Source organism: Primulina tabacum, chromosome 12, assembly GCF_025594145.1.
Source record: "Primulina tabacum isolate GXHZ01 chromosome 12, ASM2559414v2, whole genome shotgun sequence".
NCBI lineage: Eukaryota > Viridiplantae > Streptophyta > Magnoliopsida > Lamiales > Gesneriaceae > Primulina > Primulina tabacum.
Genome location: NC_134561.1, coordinates 15,526,904 through 15,551,139, shown reverse-complemented (window position 1 = coordinate 15,551,139; position 24,236 = coordinate 15,526,904).

Genomic DNA, 24,236 nt, shown 5'->3' with positions numbered 1-24,236 from the left:
AATGGACAATTCATTTGCAAGAGCAGCACTTCGACCACCAGTTCTAGATGGTATCAATTATAGCCTATGGAATGTCAAAATAAGATACTACATAAAATCTCTAGATGAACGGGCATGGCAGCGTGTCATCAATGGATGGACTTCACCAGTCATGATAGATCAAGAGGGTGACAAACGGCCAAATCCTGAAACTGACTGGAAAGCTGATGAAGTGCAAAATTCGAACCACAACTCAAAGGCTTTGAATGATATATTTACATCGGTTGACATGAACATGTTCAGTTTAATCAAAAACTGTACTTCGGCTAAAAGTGCATGGGATATTCTCCAAAGTCACTGTGAAGGGTCTGAGAGTGTGCGGCGAACCAGATTAAGGATGCTTACTTCCAAATTCGAGATGATGAGGATGGAAGAATCTGAGAACATACTCGAGTACGATCGTCGCCTACGGGAAATTGCTAATGAGGCATTCAGTGTTGGAGAAGCTATCTCAAATGAGCGTCTAGTTAGCAAAGTCCTCCGTTCTCTACCCGAAAGATTCAACATAAAAATTTGCACAATAGATGAGGCTAAGGACACTTCTAAGATGGCATTGGAAGACCTTATCAGTTCATTACGTACTTTCGAGATGAACTTGGACATGCAGAAGAAGGATAAAGGGAAGACAATTGCACTCCAAGCTTCAAATGACTCCTACAATGAACTCCTTCAAATATCTCAAGAAGTCAATGATTCTGATCTCTGCGAGGATTCTATCTCCTTTATCACAAAAAAATTTTGTGATTACTTGAAAAGAATCCGAGATAAAAAGAAGGATGCACAACCATTTAAATTTCCTAGCCTTCCTGCACCTGAAAAGTCACAAAAATACCCTTCCAAGCATCAATTTCAACCAAGGAATGAAGGCAAGGGACAATACAATTCAAAAAGGTATGATTCGGTGCAGTGTAGAGAGTGCAAGGGCTTTGGACACTATGCCAATGAATGTGCTAACCGATTGCGAAAAAACAAAGGCTACAATGTGTCTCTAAGCGATGAAGAATCTGATGCTGACGAGAAATCCACTGATGAAGAAACTCAAACCTCCTTGACTGCACTATTTACAGAAAATCGTTGGCTGTAGGTGAATCCTTTAGATGTTGCCCTAGGTGTTGCCACACCTGGCCGCAACATCTGCAAAAATTCAGTATGTTTGAAATCCACAACTTTTGGAAATTTGAGTGGAGATGATGAATCAGAAGCTGATTATGAAGAACTCACTCTTGAGAGTGTGCAAAAGCTTTATGTAGAGCTGTTTGAAGATTGGACCAAAAGAACAAGTTGAACTCAAGTCTCATGAAGGAGAACATTGAACTAAAAGTCGTAGTTGCCAAACTTGAAGTAATTTTGAGCAAAAATGATTTGGAACTTGGTAGGACCAAAGAAGAACTTCAAAAGGCAACTGAAACCTTGTCCAAGTTTAATTCAAGCACATCCAAGCTTGAATCCATACTTTTGATGGGAAGAGATGACAAGAAAGGCTTAGGGTTCAAAGACAGTGTGTTTAAAATAGGTGAATCTTCCAAGTCTACTGTTTTTGTGAAGGGAAAAGCTGATACATCTCCACAACCACAATCCAATTCACCAATCAAAAGCTCTTCATCAAAAAGACAACATGCTGCACCAATTTCTAAGAAACAAAAACGCAGGTATGTGTGTCATTGCTGCTTTAAGCCTGGTCATATCAGGCCCTACTGTTTTAAACTCAGGGATGATCGCATGAATCAAAAGTCGAGTCGGAAGTAGCCCCGAATGTTGTCCAACATTTCCCGCAACACCTCCCACCATCGACCTAAAGTAAGACAAATTTGGGTACCAAAGGTAAAAACACACTTTAAAGTTGTCTATACCTCGTTAAAAACTAACACTGCAGGTCATTGGCACTTTGATAGTGGAAGCTCGCGCCACATGACTGGATCACGAGAATGTGTCACCGTTTATGTTGAACAAAAAGGTGGCAAAGTTACATATGGAGGGGGAGCTAAGGGAAAAATTGTTGGAAAGGGTACTTTGAAAGTTGAAAGACTACCAAAGCTCCACAATGTGCTTCATGTTGAAGGATTAAATTCAAATTTGATAAGCATAAGCCAATTGTGTGATGATAATTTGCTTGTTAAGTTTTATAAACATACTTGTGAAGTTTTTGATGAATCTAACAAGTGCATTATGACAGGTACAAGGTCTTCGGATAATTGCTATCAAATAGGTGAGGAACTTTCGTGCAAACATGTGCAAATCACCGAACTTGACCTTTGGCATAAAAAACTCGGACATGCAAATTTCAAAACCTTAAAGAACTTGAGCAAGTACGATGCAGTACGAGGTATGCCTAATCTTTCATCTGGAATATCATATGTGTTCGGAGATTGTCAAAAAGGAAAACAGACGCGCGTGTCGCACCGAGTGTTTCCAACATCTGGGACAACATGCTGTCTGGAATTACTGCACATGGATCTTATGGGTCCCATTGAAGTAGAAAGCATTGGAGGTAAGAAGTATTCTTTTGTGTGTGTTGATGATCTCACGGTTTTCATGGGTGAGCTTAATTAGGGAGAAATCGGACACTTATGATGTGTTTAAACAATTGCTCACAAGAATCTCAAACTTCCATAATTTAAAGGTGAGAAGGATCAGAACTGATCACGGTAAAGAATTTGATAACATATCCTTCTCATCCTTCCGTGATAGGAAAGGTATTTCACACGAATTTTCAGCACCAAAAACCCCACATTAAAATGGCATTGCCGAACGCAAGAACAGGACTCTACAAGAAATGGCAAGGGTGTTGCTAGCTTCAAAGAATATTTCAAAGCGTTTTTGGGCAGAAGCCCTTAATACAGCATGCCATATTTCGAATAGGGTCTTTTTAAGAAATGGTTCAACCATGACTTCTTATGAAATCATAATGGGAAACAAGCCTAACCTTAAATATTTTAATGTTTTTGGTTGTGTATGTTACACTTTGAATGACAGTGATCAACTTGCAAAGTTTGATTCAAAGAGCGATAAGTGTTTGTTTTTGGAATATGCCACTAATAGTCGAGCTTATCGCATGTTTAATCTAAGAACTAGGACTATTACGGGATCCATTAATATTGTGTTTGATGATTGTGCAGATCTCAAGAGGAAAACTGCTGAAGATGACGTTGAACACCTTCTAGACAATCCAATCTCACTGAAAAATGCAGATGTTGCCCCAGATGTTGCAACATCTGGCTCAACATGTGACACTGAAGACACTGAATCTGAAGAACCGCATTGCGATGATGATACACTAGATGATGGATCGTGTATTCCAAGCAAAATTCAGAAAAACCATCCATCATCTCAAATAATTGGAAACATGCGTGGAGATGTTCAAACTCGGAAGAAAGAAAAGATTGTTTACCGAAAAATGGCTGGACTGATTTGCATGAGTTCTATATACTCACAGGTTAGATTTTCATGTTTTATATCCAATATTGAGCCTAAAAATGTTGATGAAGCTTTGAAAGATGATTTTTGTATTAATGTTATGCATGATGAGCTTGAGCAATTTGTTCGAAATGATGTGTGGGACTTGGTTCCACCTCCTGACCATGGTAACATAATTGGTTCAAAATGGATTTTCAAAAATAAAACCGATGAGTCTGGAAACAACATTAGAAACAAGGCAAGATTGGTTGCTCAAGGGTACACACAGGTTGAGGGGGTTGATTTTGATGAGACCTTTGCTCCTGTAGCCCGTATTGAGTCAGTCAGACTACTACTACCGTTGCATGCTACATGAAAATCAAACTTTCTCAAATGGATGTTAAAAGTGCATTTTTAAATGGTATTTTGAGTGAGCAAGTGTATGTTAGACAACCTAAGGGTTTTGAGGATCCACACCATTTGGATCATATCTACAAGTTGAAGAAGACACTTTATGACTTGAAGCAAGAACCACGTGCATGGTATGGGAGATTGACTGAATATCTACTCGAAATTGGCTTCAAACGAGGTGAGGTAGACAAAACTCTTTTTATTCAAAAGTCCAAAGGTGAGATTCTTATTTTTCAAGTATATGTTGATGATATAATCTGTGGTTCTTCTTCTCAAAAGCATGCTGATGATTTCGTTGAGTGCATGTCATCTACATTTGAAATGAGCATGGTTGGTGAGCTAAATTTCTTTCTTGTTTTGCAAATTAAACAAATGCATAATGGCATCTTTTTGTATCAAAGCAAGTATGCTAAGAATTTGATTAAGAAATTTTCAATAGAAAACTCCTATCGGCTCGAGTGAGAAATTGTGCAAATATGATGTTGCCGAAAATGTTGACAACACCTTATATCGCAGCATCATAGGTAGCCTCCTGTATTTGACTGTCAGTCGCCCTGACATCATATTTAGTGTTTGCTTATGTGCTAGATATCAATCCAATTTGAAAGATGTTAAACGTATTTTACGTTACATAGCAGGAATAATTGAATTAGGATTATGGTATACACACGAAACCAACTCAAACCTGGTAGGATTTTCTGATGCTGATTGGGCTGGAGATTTAGATGATAGAAAAAACACTTCTGGGGGGTGTTTTTGTCTTGGCAATAATCTGATTTCTTGGCATAGTCGAAAACAGAATTATGTTTCACTTTCCACTACTGAATCAGAATATGTGGCAGCTGGAAATGCGTGCACCCAACTTTTGTGGATGCACCAAATGATAAAAGATTATGGGCTTAAAGGTGAATCCTTAGTCGTGTATTGTGATAATTCTAGTGCAATTAACATTTCAAAAAACCCAGTACAACACTCTCGAACAAAGCACATTGACATAAGGCATCATTTTATTCGAGATCTTGTAGAGAAAGGATTGATCCAAATGGAGTTTGTTGATACAAATAACCAACTGGCCGAAATATTCACCAAAGCATTGGATTTTGAGAGATTTTCCAACCTTCGTAAATCTCTCAGCATGTGTTCTGCCCAGTCATTCATGGATTTGTCTCAGATGTTACAACATCTCGGACAACATCTCATTTGCATATACATTTCTAGGACTTAGACATTCTGCATTGCATTCATACTGTGATACGATGTGTTGAAACTGTGTAGCATAATTTTCTGATGCACCTACAATTCCGTGTTATCTTTTAAAACTTCACACCTTTACATGTGAACTTGGTCACAAAAAGAACTTGACGATTGGTCACTTGACCCTAACCAATATGACAAGGAGACTAACTAAAATTGAAAAATAAAGTGATGGGTCTGTGATTAGAAGGAAAGATGGAAAAAGCTACCTAAAAGTGCCCAATGAAGGCTGTGCTTTTAGTGTGGGAGCTACCCCTTCTAAACATAACACAGAAATAGAAGATAATGGAAAAAGCTACCTAGAGGAGTCCAATGAAGACTGTTCTTCTAGTGTGGGAGCTACCATTTCTAGTTTAAAAATGTTATTAAGTCTCTGAGTGTGAAGATAATCTAATCTGTTTTCTGGAATTGTGCGTGTTGTCAGGAGATGTTTCCAACATTTGTGACAACACTTCATCTGTAAACATATCTCATATTTGCTCTTATGTTTTTATCTATGTTCCATTCTATTTTTAGGCATCCATAAGTCATGCATAAACATAACATTGAGAATTGGGTCATAAGGTTATTTGTATCTCAACAAAGACATTTTGTGAAAAATCAAATTTTTGCAGGAAATCGAATTCATGTGATCCTTAATGTTAAGTGGCGTTTTAATTCGATGTGGGTTTTCACTCTGGAACTATTTTGAAAAACTAATTGCACATAGTTATCGCGATAAATTTCTTTAGGGAGTAACGGTTATTTTATTTGCCCGTTTGATTTTTTTCCATTGGAATCAGTCATTTACTGATTTGGAATGTTACCGTTACACTGTAATTTCATGATTATCCACTGTTTTACACCGACTAAATCACATTATCTCCCTTCCTACTATGCTGCAAACCCTCGCATAATTTTTCCTGAGAAATTTCGAAGTTGGCGTCTATAATTTGTTTTCTCCCGTTTTCATCACTTAATCCTTGATTTAAAATCAATGGTAGGAAAGGGATACAATCATCTCGATATACGAAGTGAGATGAGATACCGTGAAAGTGTTGTTGCTCCTTCACCAACATCTGCCTCGACATCCTCTATAGAACCCTCCATGGAAATTGTTCCTAAAGAAGATCAACCCACACCACTGGAAGTATTCGTTCCAGGCGAACCGGGAAATGCTCTTGATGTTGATAATCCACCAATAATTCAAGTGTTCGAACCTCCGCACCAGCAAGTTCGCCGTTCCAAAAGACAAGCAGGGTATAACCCTGATTTGACCACCTCAAAGCGATTTCATCGCAAAGGAGAAGGGCCAAGCCGTCCATCCCTTGCTGATCCTGAAAACTCCTCAGGGGATGATTCTGATGATGCCAATTACGAGTTTGTGGCTCGCAAGACGACTGTACCTCCGCCGAACAAGAGTAGTTCTTCCTCCAGCACAGCCGCTGAATCTGATGAGGGCACACCCTCTGTTCCTCCACAACAGCCCTCACCCTCTACTGCTGAAGAAATCACATTGGCCCAATTCATGGCCACCTTGAAACATCAGAAACCTGCAGCCTCTGCTGTTTCTGTTGCTCCTCCAGAAACTGAAGACTCTACTGACTCTAGCAGTTCCACTTCCAAAGTTGCCGAAGAAGATGTTTTATCTGAGGAAATTGCACCTGTTGCACAGGGAGTTGGCGAGAATGATGCCAACACTGAGGACGATACTGATCTCACTGCATATGACTTGAACTCCTCCTTCGCTGCAAAATTTTACACTGAGCACGCCAATGCCCAGTGGCATCTTTATTCCACTCGAGACCTCATTGAGGAGAGGAATGTTGACACCGATGCCTTTTAGAGGCATAATCTGATAACCTTCCTGAAACACTGCTCCTTACTCTCTACAGTTTCTGCAGTCACACCGTTTAGTCGAGGGCCTGTGTTAGAATTCTACGCGAATCTTACACCTGGTGTAGCTGATGAACGATCTGCAAAGTATAGGAAAGTGGTTGCCCGCAACCAGATCTATGAGTTCAATCCTACAATCATCATTGCACATTATCAGACTCCTGCCGAAGATGAAGATGGTATTGGACCGGACATTCACCTAGTAACTTCCACTCTCACCGGGGGACTAGTGACTCACTTTCCAACTCACACAAGCTGTCAGTACGAAACTAGACTCCCTCTACAAATACCACTGCTGTCACTCGACATCAAGCTTTGGTCTTATACTCCATTGGCACAAATGGGGTCTTCAACTTCGGGAAACTGGTGTTCCATACAGTAATTCAGTATGCTAATGGTGGTCTTAAATCATCGAAGCTCCCATACCCAAGTCTGATCTATGGGCTTCTGATTTCACAAGGTTTTACTAGGGATATCACTGAGCAACTTTCTAATCTCGGGAAACCCCTCAAGGTTGCTCCTGCACTCTTCAAAGGCACTCGAAAGCTAGACCTCCCCTGGTCTGCATCACCTCCAGCCACCACCGCAGGCACCTCTCAAAACGCCTCTACCACTGTACCTCCTGCTACCGGCCCGTCTCCTAGTTCCACATCTCGACCACCTAAACCTGGTTATGTGAAGATTACCGTAGCAGGTGCCCAGGCTCATCTCAATCATGCTCTCAAGAAAATTGCCCAGGCTAAGGCCAACTTGGTCTACTATGAGAGTGTGGCTGCTGCCATCAATGTCATGTTAGAAATGGCCGTTCATGGACAAAAAGGGGGAGATGATCAAACTGGTGCTGGTCCGTCAGGGACCAAGGATGATGAAGAGGAAGAGGACAGTGAGGATGAAGAAACTGAGGATGAAGAGGATGAATATGATGATGTTTAGATTTTTTCGGTTTAAATGTTTCTATTTCTGCTCTTAATTGTCTATTAATGTTTCTGGGCTAATATCTCTAACTATTAATGGAACTATTGCAGGTGTTGTGTTAAGTGTTGCCAACAATTCTAACAACACCCCGTACTAACAGTATTTTATTCAGGGGGAGAAAATCTAAAACTCAGGGGGAGTTGATTTGATCTTAACAAGGATAAATGGGTTTGATCTGATTTTGTCCAAGAAAGGCAAAAAGGGAGAGATTGAAGGGAAATAATATTTTGATTTTAAATGATATTTTATTTATTTCTCTAATATAGTTTTTCCTGTTGATTTGATTGAGCAAATATTTAATATGATTTTGCCTTCCTTAGATAATGAGATCTTAATTCAAGAGATATGGTATTAGTGTTTAAAAAAGAGTTTATTCCAAATAAAACTCTCACTTTCCTCGTATTTTAGGTTTCCTTGTGGAGATATGATTCTTCACCTATAAATAAGAGGTAAAGCTCATTGATAAAGGCTGCTTCGATATCGACCATACAAACACACACGTAGCAGAGATTTGCAGAGTAAAATTATTCTCGAAGTTGTTGCTGTTTGGAGTGGTGATTCCCGTGTTGCGCTGAATGTTGCCAACATCTCTAGACAACATCTGTAACGATGTTGACTGATGATTGCATCTAGTTGATAGTGGTTTCCGGGATCAAGTTTTTGCTTTCTTGATTACGTTAATTTTTGTTTTGGTAATTTATTTTAGAGAGCTTTTATTTTCTCAACTTGTTGAGGAAGTTGATTTTGGTACAATAACTAGTAATAGGTTTTTGTGTAAACATTGTGGTTTTCTAGTGATTAATTTTTGCCATAAGGCACCGCACAATTATTTATATTTGTGCATATTTAATCTTGTCCATCTATTTATTTCAAGTCAATTTGTGTTATAAAATTTAATTTTCCGCTGCATGTAGATGTTGTCCGGGATGATGTAACATCTGGCACAACATTTAATTCTGACAAAACACAAATTTATTTTTTGTATCCTATTCTGATATTTTCATTATTTTTGATATCTATCGGACAAAATAATCCTAACACTAGCCATCCTAGGACTGAAGACCAGGGGTTGGGGAGGAGTTCTAGCAAGCTAGGACTCCACTCGAGAGCCCAAGGGTAAGTAGAGATAGCTCGGCCTGGGGCTTTAGGCTGGGCTAGGTCGAGTCATTAGGGTCTTAGGAGGGTGCCTGAGGAGCTGATTCTAGGGTTGGCTCGTTGGTTAAGAGGCTAAGCAAGAAAACATAGAGTCCACCAAACTAGGAGTTCTCAGCCAAGGCTTGTAGCTGATCTATGGCTTCGGTTTTCAACTTGGGGTCAAGTACTATGAATTCTAAGGGTCCATGAGGGTTCTTAGAGGGGCTGGTCAGGAGTTGGTGCAGGGTGGCTCGACGTGGCTCGAGCAAAACACAGAAAACGTGAAGGAGGCACTATGGAGGCAGCATGTGCGCAGGTTGTGATTCTGAATTCAGGTGACTCGCTCCTGGGTTCTAGGGATTGGACTGGCCTGGGCTAGGTCTGGGCATGGTCCAAGGTTGGTTAGGGTCTTGGTGGTTCGGTGGTGTCTCGGTAGGAAGAGCCCTAAGCCAGCTAGGAGTCCTAAGATATACTAGGAGACACTCACGCACACATGAAGAATATTGGGTAGAGTGTCCAGCAGGGATTGAGCAAGCTAGGGCTAGGTTATATGGGTCTGGGCTGGTCAAGAGGGTGTCTAGGTAGGTTGGCTCGGGTTTGGCTCGAGTAAATTGGGAGATAGCTCGATGTGTTCGATTATGTGTCAAAAATGAAAATTAAAGAACTAAAATTGAAACCATGGTTCCACGGTGTGGTTCATGGCTCACAAGGGTATAAAAAATAATAAAAATGTTATGTTTTAAGTTTGGGATCAAAATAATGAGTTTTGGATTTATTCGGGATTTTATCGCCGCACGAAACGATAATTAAATAATTAATTTAATGCCTGGTATTATGATTATAAATTTATCGAAAATTATATTTAAGCTCAAATAATTATTAAAAGTCTCAGTTTTTAAATTGAGAATTTTATATTAAAGTTTGGTTTAATTCGAGATTATAAGACATTAAGATGTTATATGTAAAGTTTAATTTAAAAGTTCTCGATATAAGCTAAATAAAAATACGAGAAAATTTATGTAAGCTTAAATAATTATTTGGGACATGTTAGCGTCAATATAATTAAGAAAATGTCAAAAACGTGAAATTTTACTTCTAGGGGTAAAACGCTAATTTTACACCTGAAAATTAGTAAACTCCGTGGCAGTGCTTTGATTACTGTTTTATATGTTAATATGATTATTTTAAATATTCATGGATATATATATGTTAAAATGTTATTTTTAAAATATTTATGGATTTCATGATTTAACGTGGGCATTTAAAAGACATGTTGCATGGTTGGTTTAAAACAAAAACATCATATGAATGTTTAAATTTTATAAAGTGATGAGAATATGAAACATTGAAGGAAGTAAAGTAATTGTGTCTAATACGAGGATATGTTGGAGATATCGTGAGGGTAACGGTCCCAGTGAGAGCCCGACGATCGTATTTTCGTGGATACGAATATGTAAACGATGATATGTTAATACGTAAGGCCAATGCTCAGTTGACCGGTGAGAGTGTTGCTGATGTCCTTGCCGCCCAGTACTGTGGTAACATGTAGATGGATCCATCAACCCAACACGTAGACGTAGATGAACATGAAAGTAACAATTAACTATCTGAATTCAACGGAAAGGAAAAAGAAATACGTATATGTTGATTATAATACGTATATGAATATGTTGAGGATTGTTGGAACATTTAATGTTCGCAATCTTGATTTTGATGTTAACAATACTTTTTATTGTGTTTCTAAGATATTGACTAAAGTGTGAAGTTGCAAACAAAAGAAGCAAGCTAAAACTTAATTCTGCACAAACTGAATTTCTGGCAAGCTTCGGTGTTTTGAATATATCTCTCCGCTGGATCATCTAAATGACAATCCGCCAACTTAATTGATAAAAAAAACTAAATTTGTAACAGGTCGTATTTCACGTCAGTTGGGAAAAATAGGATGTTATCATGGTCTAACTGATCACTGAATTACCGAACATATCACACGAAAACAGCAATCAGTTGGGTTTGAGAAGTTGTGGTATTTTGGTCATATCTCTCAGCTCAATTATTGAAATGAAGCGATTCAGTATGCGTTGGAAAGATAAGACAAAGATCTACAAATCATCTTCAGAACTCAAAGTCAGAATCAAAGCTTAAGATGCTGATAAATAACGATGAAGCTACTGATTATGCGTAAACTGAAATCAGTTAAGCTGATTTCAGCACACAAACTGAAACTGAACTAGACCAACTGAACTGAACCAGCTGAACTGAACCAAACCAGCTGACCAACTGAACTGAACCAGCAGCTGACCAACTGAACTGAACTGAACCAGCTGCTGACCAACTAAACCAGACCAGCTGAACTGAACCAAACCAGCTGACCAACTGAACTGAACCAGCAGCTGACCAACTCAACTGAACTGAACCAGCTGCTGACCAGTTGAACTGAATGACCAGTTGAGTTGACCAGAGTTGACCAGTCGGGAAAATGTCCAGCAAGGCGAATTTGAACGTTGCAATTGCAGAACCAGTACAGAAACTTTCTAAACCATCATATTCTTATGTCTAACATATATATCATTGTTGGAGCTTATAAATACAACATCTTGAATATCAAACAATAGCTTTTAAAGTGGATTCAAAGCATGGGCAGTTAGCGTGAAGAAATCAGCTTGTTGAGAGCACAAGCCCTTGTGTGAGGATACATTTGAGATGTACACTGTAAAAGAAAAATTCCTCACACACAATCATTCACACATATACAAGAGATTTGAACTTCAAATATTAGCTGAGTGAGTCTTTACACAACGACGTAAAACATTGTGTTTGTAGTTTTTGCATATGAGACATTAAACAATAAGCTGATTGTGAAGTGCTGCCTAAAATCTTGAGTGCTAGGAGTTCAGTTTGGCAGTAGTGTAAGTCCTAGCTGAATGGGTTTGTACAAGGTGTTGTACAAATCAAAGCCTTCTAGTGAATCCTTCCCAAGGGGAAGAAGGGGTGACGTAGGAGCATTTGAAGTCTCCGAACATCCATAAACAAATTCGTGTTTATTTGTTTATTGCTTTACTTATTATTTCCAATTTTTTAAAGGAGCATTGTTGAAGCATTTTATGTGTTCTTAAAATACAAAAATATTGCAATACCAAGTGTTGTTAGAGTAGATGTCCTGTAAGTCAACTGTTTTCTGGGGTATTTATTTACTCAAGTGTAATAAACAATCTTTATTTTAATATAATTTACTTTTTAATGGTTTCGTTTTACTTTATCTGTATACACATGCAATCAGCATAGATAAAGTCCTTGATTATGCTTTAATACAAATGAATCGTAATTCGATGTTGAACCTCATTTGTAAACACTGCATATTCTAAATTCGTTCCTAGTCGATTCAGCCACCTAAAATAAGGATAAAGGCCGCTTGAGCTCGACACTAGCATCTGTGATGTTGTGTACTGCGTTTCTTGGTAAGGGCATAGAGATGTCAAAACATAAACATGGGTAGATCATTATACCGAACAACCCTTCCTCGGACGTTTCAAGTGGTTATCATTAATCGAGAGGATAAGTCTGTGGTTATGATTGTACACCATTAGTCCATACGACCCGGGACAACACTGAGGCTCTATATGCTAGGGCTGTGCTTTGACTCGTTTACCGGCTCCAGGAGAGTCATAAGGTGGCGAGGTTGGGTACAGTTGCGACACATATAGGAGCCAGTGCATTGTAGTCGGAGATTCGCCGCTCACTTGCGGGTGTGGATATCCTATGTGATCTGATGAAATTATAGTGCGTGGAATCTCTGGCCAGAGTATGAGATGTATGTTCGAGAAGGAGTTCTCCAACCGTACCTGCGATGCCACTATTTATAGGTATCACATAGTTATCGAATTAATATGCAACCCTCGGTGAACCAATGGTTGCTGATTCGACCGGGATATATGAGATGAAAGGACCGTACTCTACGTTAATCATAATCGACTAGTTCTTGCAGGCACTATCACTGATACCTAGGGGATCATGGGGCGATGCTACTAGACGCTCTTACCATGATCCGATGGGTGCAATTAGAAATGAGTTCTGACATTATTGATCAAGGTGTTGATGAAAAGAATGGGGCTAACTAGGGTAAGTCCGAATAACAATAAATGTTATTCTGAATCACAAAGAGTTGTGAACCCACGGCTAGCTGTATCCCTGAACCATTGAGAGTCACACAAGCACTGGATCATTTGTTCTCGTTGAGAGAATAAATTCAAGGAGTTGAATTTAAATTATGATATACTAAATTCAAGGAGTTGAATTTATGATAATTAAATTTTGAGAAAATAAATTAAAGGAGTTGGATTTATGAGATAGTAAATTCAGAAGTTGAATTTTTGAAATTTGGAGAGAATAAATTCAAGGAGTTGAATTTATAAAATTTGAGGATTTAATTAATTAAACTCAAAAGTTGAGTTTATTAAATATTAAATTTTGGAGATGATAAATTCCAGGAGTTGAATTTATAATTTAAATACTAAATTCAAATGTTGAATTTATAAGGGATTTAAATTAAATGTAATAGGTATATGTATAATGAGCTTGTAGGAGTACAAGATCAACACACATATTATTAAAGTTCTTAATTGGACTTTAAAAGATTAATTAATTAATTAAACTAGTTGGACTAGAATAATTAATTGATTAAACCCATTAAGTATTTAATTTAATTAATGTGTCCTAAGCTTATATATGTGTGTATTAGGCTTAGGGTTAAATACAATTTATTCACAATTTTGAAAAACCCTAGCCTCCACCACCTTGATTCTTATTTAGTAACATGCATCCGAGAGTTTCATGATTTGGCAAGAAAATATTAGTTGAATCTTTAATTGATTTAATTATCTAATTAATTAAGTAAATTGAAGATTAGACATAATTATAAGGATTTGATCCTTATTTTACGTAAAGGGCATCCAAAATCTTTTGGCAAGAAATTTATTCCTTTCGGCTCTTTAAAAAGGATTAATGTGCTGCTCTCAAAAGCTCTCAATTCTTGCAAGAAAAATTCGGCTTATTTTGTTGAGTCGATTTCTTCTTCGTGTTCCATCTCTACGCAAAAGTTCTTCTAAATTTCTTGTGCAATTTAGAAGAGGAACAAATATTCCAGTCGTAGACCGGATTAGGAGATCGAAGAATGTTCGTAGGGATTTACAACAAGAGCTACGTCCGCTAATAATGGAGTAGTTGGTGCCAACTAAAATTATTCACTGAATGTAAAAATTTCTAACTTCCTATTAATGTTTGATTCAATAAACCATACGAGTGCCCAAAACAAATATATTTTGATTGTCAAAATAAAATAAAAATTTTAAAACTTCCGCTGCATTGGTACACGAGAAAACCAAGATCCAACAAGTGTTTTACCAAAATATTTTTACTCATTCAACCTGTGCACTTCTCTGCGCACAGGAGTGCCACCACTGCCCGAAACGTTCGGGCAGCGAGGGCGGCTGCCCAAGATCATCTTGGGAAGCGTGTGGAATGGTGGGATTGAATTGTTTGGGCCCAGGTTGCAATTTTCTGATTTTTCAAATTTTTGGGCAAAATTGATATTTTTGAAAATTGGTTCAACTTTTATTTTGGAAAATAAATTTTTTGAAAATTAAAAATTTTCTTGTAAAATAAATAATTACAATATGATTTTAATTATTTATTGTTAAATTAAGTTAAGAAATCAATTATTATTGATTTAATTGGAAATTAAATAAAGGTTTTTCTTTATTTATTAAATTCTATAATAATTGTGGTGATTAGTGATTAAATTATTAGATATATGATTTATCAATTAATTAAAATTTTTAATTAAATTGTTGTTAATATTTGATATTAAATGCATGAAGGATGATCGAGAACCTTGACCAATGTGTTAGGTGTAGGTTAGGATATTTTACTGTTTTATTCATTTTTTTAATATTTGATATTATTAAAGTTGGCCTGGTTTATGGCCCGTTTCCACCCCATGAGATGTATCTCTTATGTGCCATGGTTATTTAAATGTAATTATTAGAAATAGTAGGAGATCAAGACAGGAACATGGTGGCCCGATGAACGAGATGAAGACATGTAAAATATTGGAAGCTCTTGTAATAGTTGCATTTGCATCCCTGCATTCAACTAGGTTTTGGACCTGGATCCATGTATGGCTTGTGAGAACCCAGGATTTTACGATCCGAAGCAAATCAAGTAAGTAATACGAACTTGAAGTTTAACTCAAACTAAGCTCAAAATGTTTGTTCCAACTAAATAACTTGAAGATTAACTTAGATTTTCATTAAATTTAACTCGAGGAAGTAACTCCAAAGCTCGGGGATTAGCTCATCAGGAGGTCAAGCTACAAGTAACCGTATCCGTCAAAGTATTATCACTGGAGGAATTAAACCCCATCTCAAGGTCACGATCTGTCAGCTCAAAGAAGCTCAACCAAACTTGTCCTAGCAAGACCAAAAAGGGGAGTTATAGGTTGAGCTGAGGTTTGGACAAATTAAGTATGTGAGAGATAACCAATAAAGGAGCCAAGGGTTAGGACAAACGTAATATGCATTGGAGTTTGAATTATAATTATGACTAATCTAGAACTTGGAGAATGCATGGGATTTTGGATTTTCATGCATGAAATTTCGGACCAACATTATGACCACATTCATGGCTATTCTTGTTGACCAAGATTTCGGCCAAGGAGAGGCTAGGTGGAAGGCCTTTCTTTTCCTATAAATACCACTACAAGTTGATGAAGAACACACCAAAAAGTGCTCCAAAATTTCGGCCCTCACTCCTTCTCAAAACCTCTTCAAAAATTCGGCCAAGTCAAGTGAGGGAAAGGAAGGAAGATTTCGTGCAGTCCAGTGTGGAAATCTTACGTCAAAGTGATGTCTGATTGAAGATTGCAATTCCTAAAGTTGCGCCGAGGTGCTGCCCGATTTTTGGAAGAAAGCTTTGAACAAAAATCTACAAGTGTAAGTGGGCTTTTGTTACGTATACTTTTTGTATTTTTAAAACTTGAATATGTATATCATGACATGCATGTATGTGTGTCTTCATTTTCGAAAATTTCTATTTAAAATTTCGATCGATTATGTGTTCTCTTTTATGCTTCGAAATTCGTTGATTCCGCTGTGTCCGTATGAAAACTCTGAAATCTGAAAAGTTCTGTCTGTTACTTTTGAATTCCGTTGCACTGTTACAAATTGATTTGAAATGGATGAGAATTTTGATTCTGTCTGGCCCCCAATGGTGGGTATAAAACCACTTCTGTTTGTCCCCCAATGGTGTGTATAAAACCATTTCTGTCTGGCCCCCATCGGTGGGTGTAAAACTGTGTTCTGGCCTCACCCCTTAGAGGACTAACATATTGGGGACAATTTGACCATGGAAATGATATGAGTAACAGTGTTCTGTTTGTTCCGATCTGTTCTGTTCTGAATTGTTCTGATCTGTTTCTGAACTTCTCTGAATCGTCTGATAACCTCTGTCTCATATTTGTTTCGTTTCTGTTATGATGGGTTAAAAGTAATTAGATTTGAAAGTTTGTTAAAGAAATTTTTTAAAGATTAAGTTCTATATGTATCATTGGAAATCGATTGACCCCCACTTGCTGAGTGTTTCCCAAAACACTCACCCCTTACAAATTTCAGATAAAAACGAGGATTAACTGAATGAGGAAGAGCACGATGCTTTTTGGGGCTGGTGAATCAAGGATCCAGATCAAGATTCAAGAATTTTATTTTTTTCTTTGTTTTGTTCCGCATTTGCAACTCTGATGTATTTTATTCTATTTTCAATATAAAGACAATGTTTTAATTATGAAAAAGACTGGTTTTTGGCATTTCGATACGAGGCTTAATTGTTTTCAAGAAATTTTTAAACAATGCCGAATGTCACCGACGCTTCGGACACGGGGCGTGCCATTTAATTGGTATCAGAGCCGCCAGGTTCATAATCCCGCTGGGATTTTAATAGACAAAATTTGGCGAAGTTAAATTTTGGCAAAAGCCTAGTGTATCCCAATTTGAGTCCAACTTTCATCCGTTCTTGAAGTCTAACTTTCATCTGTTTCCTAAATTTCGAATAGACTTCAAAAATCTATCCCTTCGATCATCCCTCAAACTCTGAGTATCGAAAATTTTCCACAACAACTTTGTTTCTACTATTTGTGCCTTTCTACGATTCTGATGCTTTACTTTCGATTTTTATCCTAGAAAATGGCTGCTTCACGTACTCGCGCTCAGGCTGCCCTTCGCATGCGTCAGCTCACGATTGATAATGAGAATAGGGAAATCGCGACTTTGAAAGCGCAACTAGCCAAGGAAAGATTGGAAAAACAAGAGCTTAGTGAGGTTAGACACATACTTGAGACTGATGTACAGCGATTGACTCATCATCTGGACTTGGCGGAGAGCTAGCTGTTGCAGATACCGACCGATTCCGTTCGCATCACACGCTTAGTTGCACTTAACAAGGATTTATTGGAGAGAGTGGAGATAGAGCGTGGACGTGCTGCTCAGGCCCGTCAGCGCCAAGAGGAGTACAACGCCAGGCAGGATCGGTATATTTCGAAGCTTCACAGCGCTATGGACAGACTTCAGGATCAGAATAACTACCTGCATTTGGTGATAGAGAACATGGAGGAAGAGGAGGTTACACCGAAGGAAAGTGGTGTGATACATGTCGACAGAAACATGTTGGAGAATGTTATCGGAAGACATGCGCTTGTTTTAAGTGCGGAAAGGTGGTTCATAGAATTAAAGATTGTCCTGACAACAAGGACAAAGGGACGGGGCCCAGCAGGCAACATGAAAACAAGACTAATGCTTGGGTTTATGCAATAACCCAAGAGGAAGCTGATAACACCAATGAAGTGGTGGCAGGTACCATCTTACTCAATAAAATGCCTGCATATGCTTTGTTTGATTCTGGTGCCACACATTCATTTGTGTCTAGAAGATTTGCTAAAAAGCTTAAACTTGAGCATGATATTCTTAGTGAACCGTTAAGGGTAGCAACACCTGCCAGCAAAACAATTGAAACACACAAAGTGTATCGAAACTGAACAATTTGTATCAGCAATCAAACTTTTGAAGTGGAATTAATTCAACTCAATATGGTTGAGTTTGACATCATTCTTGGAATGGACTGGTTAGCTAAAAATCATGCCATAGTAGACTGTCAAAAGAAAGATATTAGACTTTAGACTTCGACTAAGGAGGAAGTCATATACCACGGGAAGTCCAAAGAAAGGAAATTTCTGTTATCTGCCTCACAAGCCTGGAAGGCCATAAAAGGAGGAGAAGAGATTTATCTGGCAATGATCAATGAAGTCAAGTGAGAAGAAATTCCAAAGATGGAAGATATACCGATTGTTCAAGAATTTCTAGATGTTTTTCCCGAAGAGTTACCGTGTGAGATACCCGATAGGGAAATAGAATTTGAAATCAATTTGGTCCTTGGTGCTGAACCAATCTCAAAGGCACCATACCGAATGGCTCCAGCTGAATTAAAGGAGCTAAAGGAGCAACTGCAGGAATTACTAGACAAGAAGCAGATTCGCCCCAGTGCATCCCCATGGGGAGCCCCAGTGCTTTTTGTAAAGAAAAAGGACGGAAGCATGAGGCTATGTATTGACTACCGGGAGTTGAACAAGATCACCATAAAGAATAAGTACCCACTCCCAAGAGTAGATGATCTTTTCGATCAGTTAAAGGGAGCCAAGGTCTTCTCAAAACTAGATCTGAGATCTGGTTACCATCAGTTTAAGGTCAAAGCGGAAGACATCCCTAAAACTGCTTTTAGGAAAAGATATGGGCATTACGAATTCACGGTAATGCCTTTTGGCCTAACGAATGCTCCTGCAGCATTTATGGACCTGATGAATCGGGTATTCAAACCATATCTCGACAAGTTTGTGGTTGTCTTCATAAATGATATCCTTTTGTAATCACGAAGTGAAGAAGAACACAAAGAGCATCTGCGTCTCACTTTGCAGACACTTTGAGAAAAGGAACTATACGCCAAATTCAAGAAATGTATATTTTGGTTAAAAAGTGTGGCGTTCTTAGGGCATATAATTTCTGAATTAGGAGTGTCAGTAGATCCTAAGAAGGTAGAGGCAATCAAGGATTGGCCACAACCAAAGACAGTGACTAAAGTCAGGAGTTTTCTAGGTTTAGCAGGCTACTATAGAAAATTTGTGGAAGGATTTTCTTCGATAGCCATTCCACTCACCAAAATTACTCTGAAAAATTCGAAATTCATTTGGAATGAAGAATGTGAAAGAAGTTTTGAAACCTTGAAGACAAAACTCACATCCACACCAGTACTAGTTCTCCCAGAAGATGGTAAGAATTTCACTGTATACAGTGACGCTTCAAAGGGAGGATTAGGGTGTGTGCTTATGCAAGAGGGTCAGGTAATTGATTATGCCTCACGGCAACTAAAACCATATGAGCAGAATTACCCCACTCATGACTTGGAGTTAGCCGCAGTAGTATTTGCACTTAAAATCTGGAAGCACTACCTTTATGGAGTAAAATGCGAAGTTTTTACTGATCACCAGAGCCTCAAGTGCATTTTCACTCAAAAGGAATTATATATGAGGCAAAGAAGGTGGATGGAACTTCTCAAGGACTATGATCTGTCAATCAATTATCATCCGGGTAAGGCAAATAAGGTGGCGGATGCTTTGAGCCGAAGGAATCCTGGAAAGGCGAGCTTATCTTCACTATCAGTACAATCAAGTCTCCGAGAGACCATCAAACTGAAGCAGAATCATGATGCCTTCATTCTTAAAATTAAAGAACAGATCCAAGAAGGAAAAGTTCCAGAATTTAAAATTGATAAAGATGGTATCCTTTGGATGAAAGGACGATTGTATGTGCCAAACGTCGATGGAATTCGAGAAGACGTAATGGCCGAGGCGCATAAATCAAGATTTTCGGTGCATCCAGGGAGTACCAAAATGTACAGGGACTTAAAGAATAATTACTGGTGGAACGGGATGAAGAAAGACGTAGCCATTTTTGTTGCAAAGTGTTTAGTCTGTCAACAAGTAAAGGCGGAACATCAAAGGCCTGGAGGACTGTTACAGCCATTGGAGATACCAGAGTGGAAGTGGGATAACATCTCCATGGATTTCGTAGTAGGACTACCACGATCAAGGCAGGGTCACGATGGGATCTGGGTAATCATTGACAGATTGACCAAGTCTGCCCATTTCTTGCCAGTGCGGATGAATTATAATTTGGATAAATTAGCCACTTTGTATATGGACAACATAGTGGGGCTACATGGAGTTCCAGCAAGTATACTGTCTGATAGAGACCCAAGATTTGTATCAAGATTTTGGAAGAGTTCCAAAAGGCTATGGGAACCAAGATTACTCTCAGCACGGCCTATCATCCCCAGACTGATGGCCAAACCGAAAGGACAATTCAAACCCTCGAAGATATGTTGAGGGCATGTGCACTGGATTTTTCTGGAAATTGGAGTGAACAGTTGCCCTTGATTGAATTTGCCTATAACAACAGCTATCACAGTAGCATCGAGATGGCTCCGTATGAGGCATTGTATGGAAGGAAGTGTAGGTCGCCTCTATATTGGGATGAGGTCGGAGAAAAAGCTGTTACCGGACCAGAACTTATTCAGTTAACCGTTGATAGAGTAGTCATAATCAAGGAGAGAATCCAAGCAGCCCAAGATAGGCAGAAGAGCTGGGACGATATGAAGAGAAGACCCTTACAGTTGGAAATTGGTGAGAAAGCTTACGTTAAGGTCTCTCCAATGAAAGGAGTAGTTCGGTTCAGTAAATCCGGAAAGTTGAATCCGAGATATGTGGGACCGTTCAAAATACTGGAGAAGGTAGGAATCTTAGTTTACCGTATAGCTTTACCGCCTGATATGTATAGGATACATAATTTCTTCCACATCTCACAGCTGAGAAAGTATGTCCCAGACCCGAGTCATGTACTCAAGGTTGTACCACTGATGATTGAAGGAAAACTCAACGAAGAACTTAAATACGAAGAAGTCCCTGTCCGAATAGTGGACACGAAAGACCAAGTGTTGAGACACCAGACAATATCTTATGTCAAGGTACAGTGGTCAAATCATGCTGAAAGGGAGGCAACTTGGGAACTCGAGGAGAAAATACGATCACAATACCCTCATCTATTCGAAAGAACAAGCTAATGCAAGTTTCGAGGACGAAACTTTCAATAAGGAGGGAGGGATGTGAGAACCCAGGATTTTACGATCCGAAGCAAATCAAGTAAGTTATACAAACTTGAAGTTTAACTCAAACAAAGCTCAAAAATGTTTGTTCCAACTAAATAACTTGAAGATTAACTTAGATTTTCATTAAATTTAACTCGAGGAAGCAACTCCAAAGCTCGGGGATTAGCTCATTAGGAGGTCAAGCTACAAGTAACCGTATCCGTCAAAGTATTATCACTGGAGGAATAAAACTCCAGCTCAAGGTCACGATCTGTCAGCTCAAAGAAGCGCAACCAAACTTGTCCTAAAAAAACCAAAAAGGGGAGTTATAAGTTGAGCTGAGGTTTGGACAAATTAAGTACGTGAGAGATAATCAATAAAGGAGCCAAGGGTTAGGACAAATTTAATATGCATGGGAGTTTGAATTATAATTATGACTAATCTAGAACTTGGAGAATGCATGGAATTTGGATTTTCATGCATGAAACTTTGGACCAACATTATGACCACATTCATGGATATTCTTGTTGACCAAGATTTTGGCCAAGGAGAGGCTAGGTGGAAAGCCTTTCTTTTCCTATAAATACCACTACAAGTTGATGAAGAACACAGCATAAAGTGCTCCAAAATTTCAGCCCTCACTCCTTCTCAAAACCTCTTTAAAAATTCGGCCAAGTCAAGTGAGGGAAAGGAAGGAAGATTTCGTGCAGTCCAGTGCGGAAATCTTACGTCGAAGTGCTGTCTGATTGAAGACTGCAATTGCTAAAGTTGCGCCAAGGTGCTGCCTGATTTTTGGAAGAAAGCTTTGAACAAAAATCTACAAGTGTAAGTGGGCTTTTGTTACGTATACTTTTTGTATTTTTAAAATTTGAATATGTATATCATGACATGCATGTATGTGTGTCTTCATTTTCAAAAATTGCTATCTGTTCTATTTAAAATTTTGATCGATTATGTGTTCTCTTTTATGCTTCGAAATTCGTTGATTCCGCTGTGTCCGTATGAAAACTCTGAAATCTGAAAATCTGAAAAGTTCTGTCTGTTACTTTCAAATTCTATTGCACTGTTACAAATTTATTTGAAATGGGACGAGAATTGTGATTCTGTCTGGTCCACAATGGTGGGTATAAAACCATTTCTGTTTGGCCCCCAATGGTGGGTATAAAACCATTTCTGTCTGGCCCCTATCGGTGGGTATAAAACCGTGTTCTGGCCTCACCCCTTAGAGGACTAACATATTGGGGACAATTTGACCATGGAAATGATATGAGTAACAGTGTTCTGTCTGTTCCGATCTGTTCTATTTTGAATTGTTTTGATCTGTTTCTGAACTTCTCTGAATCGTCTGATAACCTCTGTCTCATATTTGTTTCGTTTATGTTATGATGGATTAAAACTAATTAGATTTGAAAGTTTGTTTAAAAAATGTTTTAAAGATTAAGTTCTATATGTATCATTGGAAATCGATCGACCCCCACTTGCTGAGTGTTTCCCAAAACACTCACCCCTTACAAATTTCAGATAAAAATGAGGATTAACTGAATGAGGAAGAGCAAGATGCTTTTTGGGGATGGTGAATCAAGGATCGAGATCAAGATTCAAGAATTTTATTTTTTTCTTTGTTTTGTTCCGCATTTGCAACTCTGATGTACTTTATTCTATTGTCAATTTAAAGACAATGTTTTAATTATGAAAAAGACTGGTTTTTGGCATTTCGATACGAGGCTTAATTTTTTTAAAGAAATTGTTAAACAATGCCGAATGTCACCGACGCTACGGACACGGGGCGTGACATGGCTCACATGGATCTAATAGTGTTGGCGATCGATCATCCTTATTTATTGTTGAATGTCATATTATGATATATGCGATATATAGTAGTATGCATGTATGTATATTATTAGATAATATAGTTGCTAGGATCCGGCAAACATACAAACATGGCACGCGATTTTTAAATAAAAACGATGTGACAATTTTAAAATTAAAATCTCTCATTTTGAATATGATTCAAAATTTATATCAAACCGAAAAAGTAAGAATTAAAAAAGTTTAATTTTTCCTTGCCTTCCATCAACCGTGGTTGCATTTTGATCGGTACCCGCGGACAGTGTATGGCTCATATTATTGGGGAGGCCTGGACGCCGGAAAGCTGTAACTTCCACTGGACATATGATGTGAATTGAGTAGAACTCCCATGACTTCGGCTCATATTATTGGGGAACTCATGCCGACCGTCTACTACAATTCAATATTGATCGGTCGGTTTGACACGCGAAAATAAATGGCGTCATATTATTGGGTCCTTATTAAACGTGAGGCAAAACACACGGAGGTTGCATATGGATGCAATTGGATTCTACCTTTTAGAAATTATAATTGGCTGATATTATTCGAGATTATAATTTGCTAATTGGACTCTACGTGTCCACTAAGGAAATACGACTTCTCTTTTTCATCAGAGTGTGATGGAAATGTCAAAATAGTAGGAGGGAGATTTATAAAATAAAATCCATATTTTATATCTTAAAATTATTTTAAAATAATCAGCAACTATTATTCTGTTTCCATATCAGTATAATTTTGATTTCGTCACGTAATACATTTTTGTTATTAACAAGCTAACCGAATCTAATTTTCAAGACTGGTTGGAAAATTGTTCTGAATTCAGAGAAAATGACATACACACTAATGTCAGTCCTGCTGAACTGACAAAGCATGCAAGATGATAGGACCATAGTATGCAAGCTAAAGTGTAACATGCTCGCTTTTATGTCAAATGAACTGTAGAGACATTTTGAGGAAATGATGATTGCTGCTGACATTCGAATGCATGTGCAAGAGTTGCATGGTGCATGAGTGCACATGATTGGGCTTACTGAGAATGTGGTGGGCGTGGTTTATGTGATTCATAACGA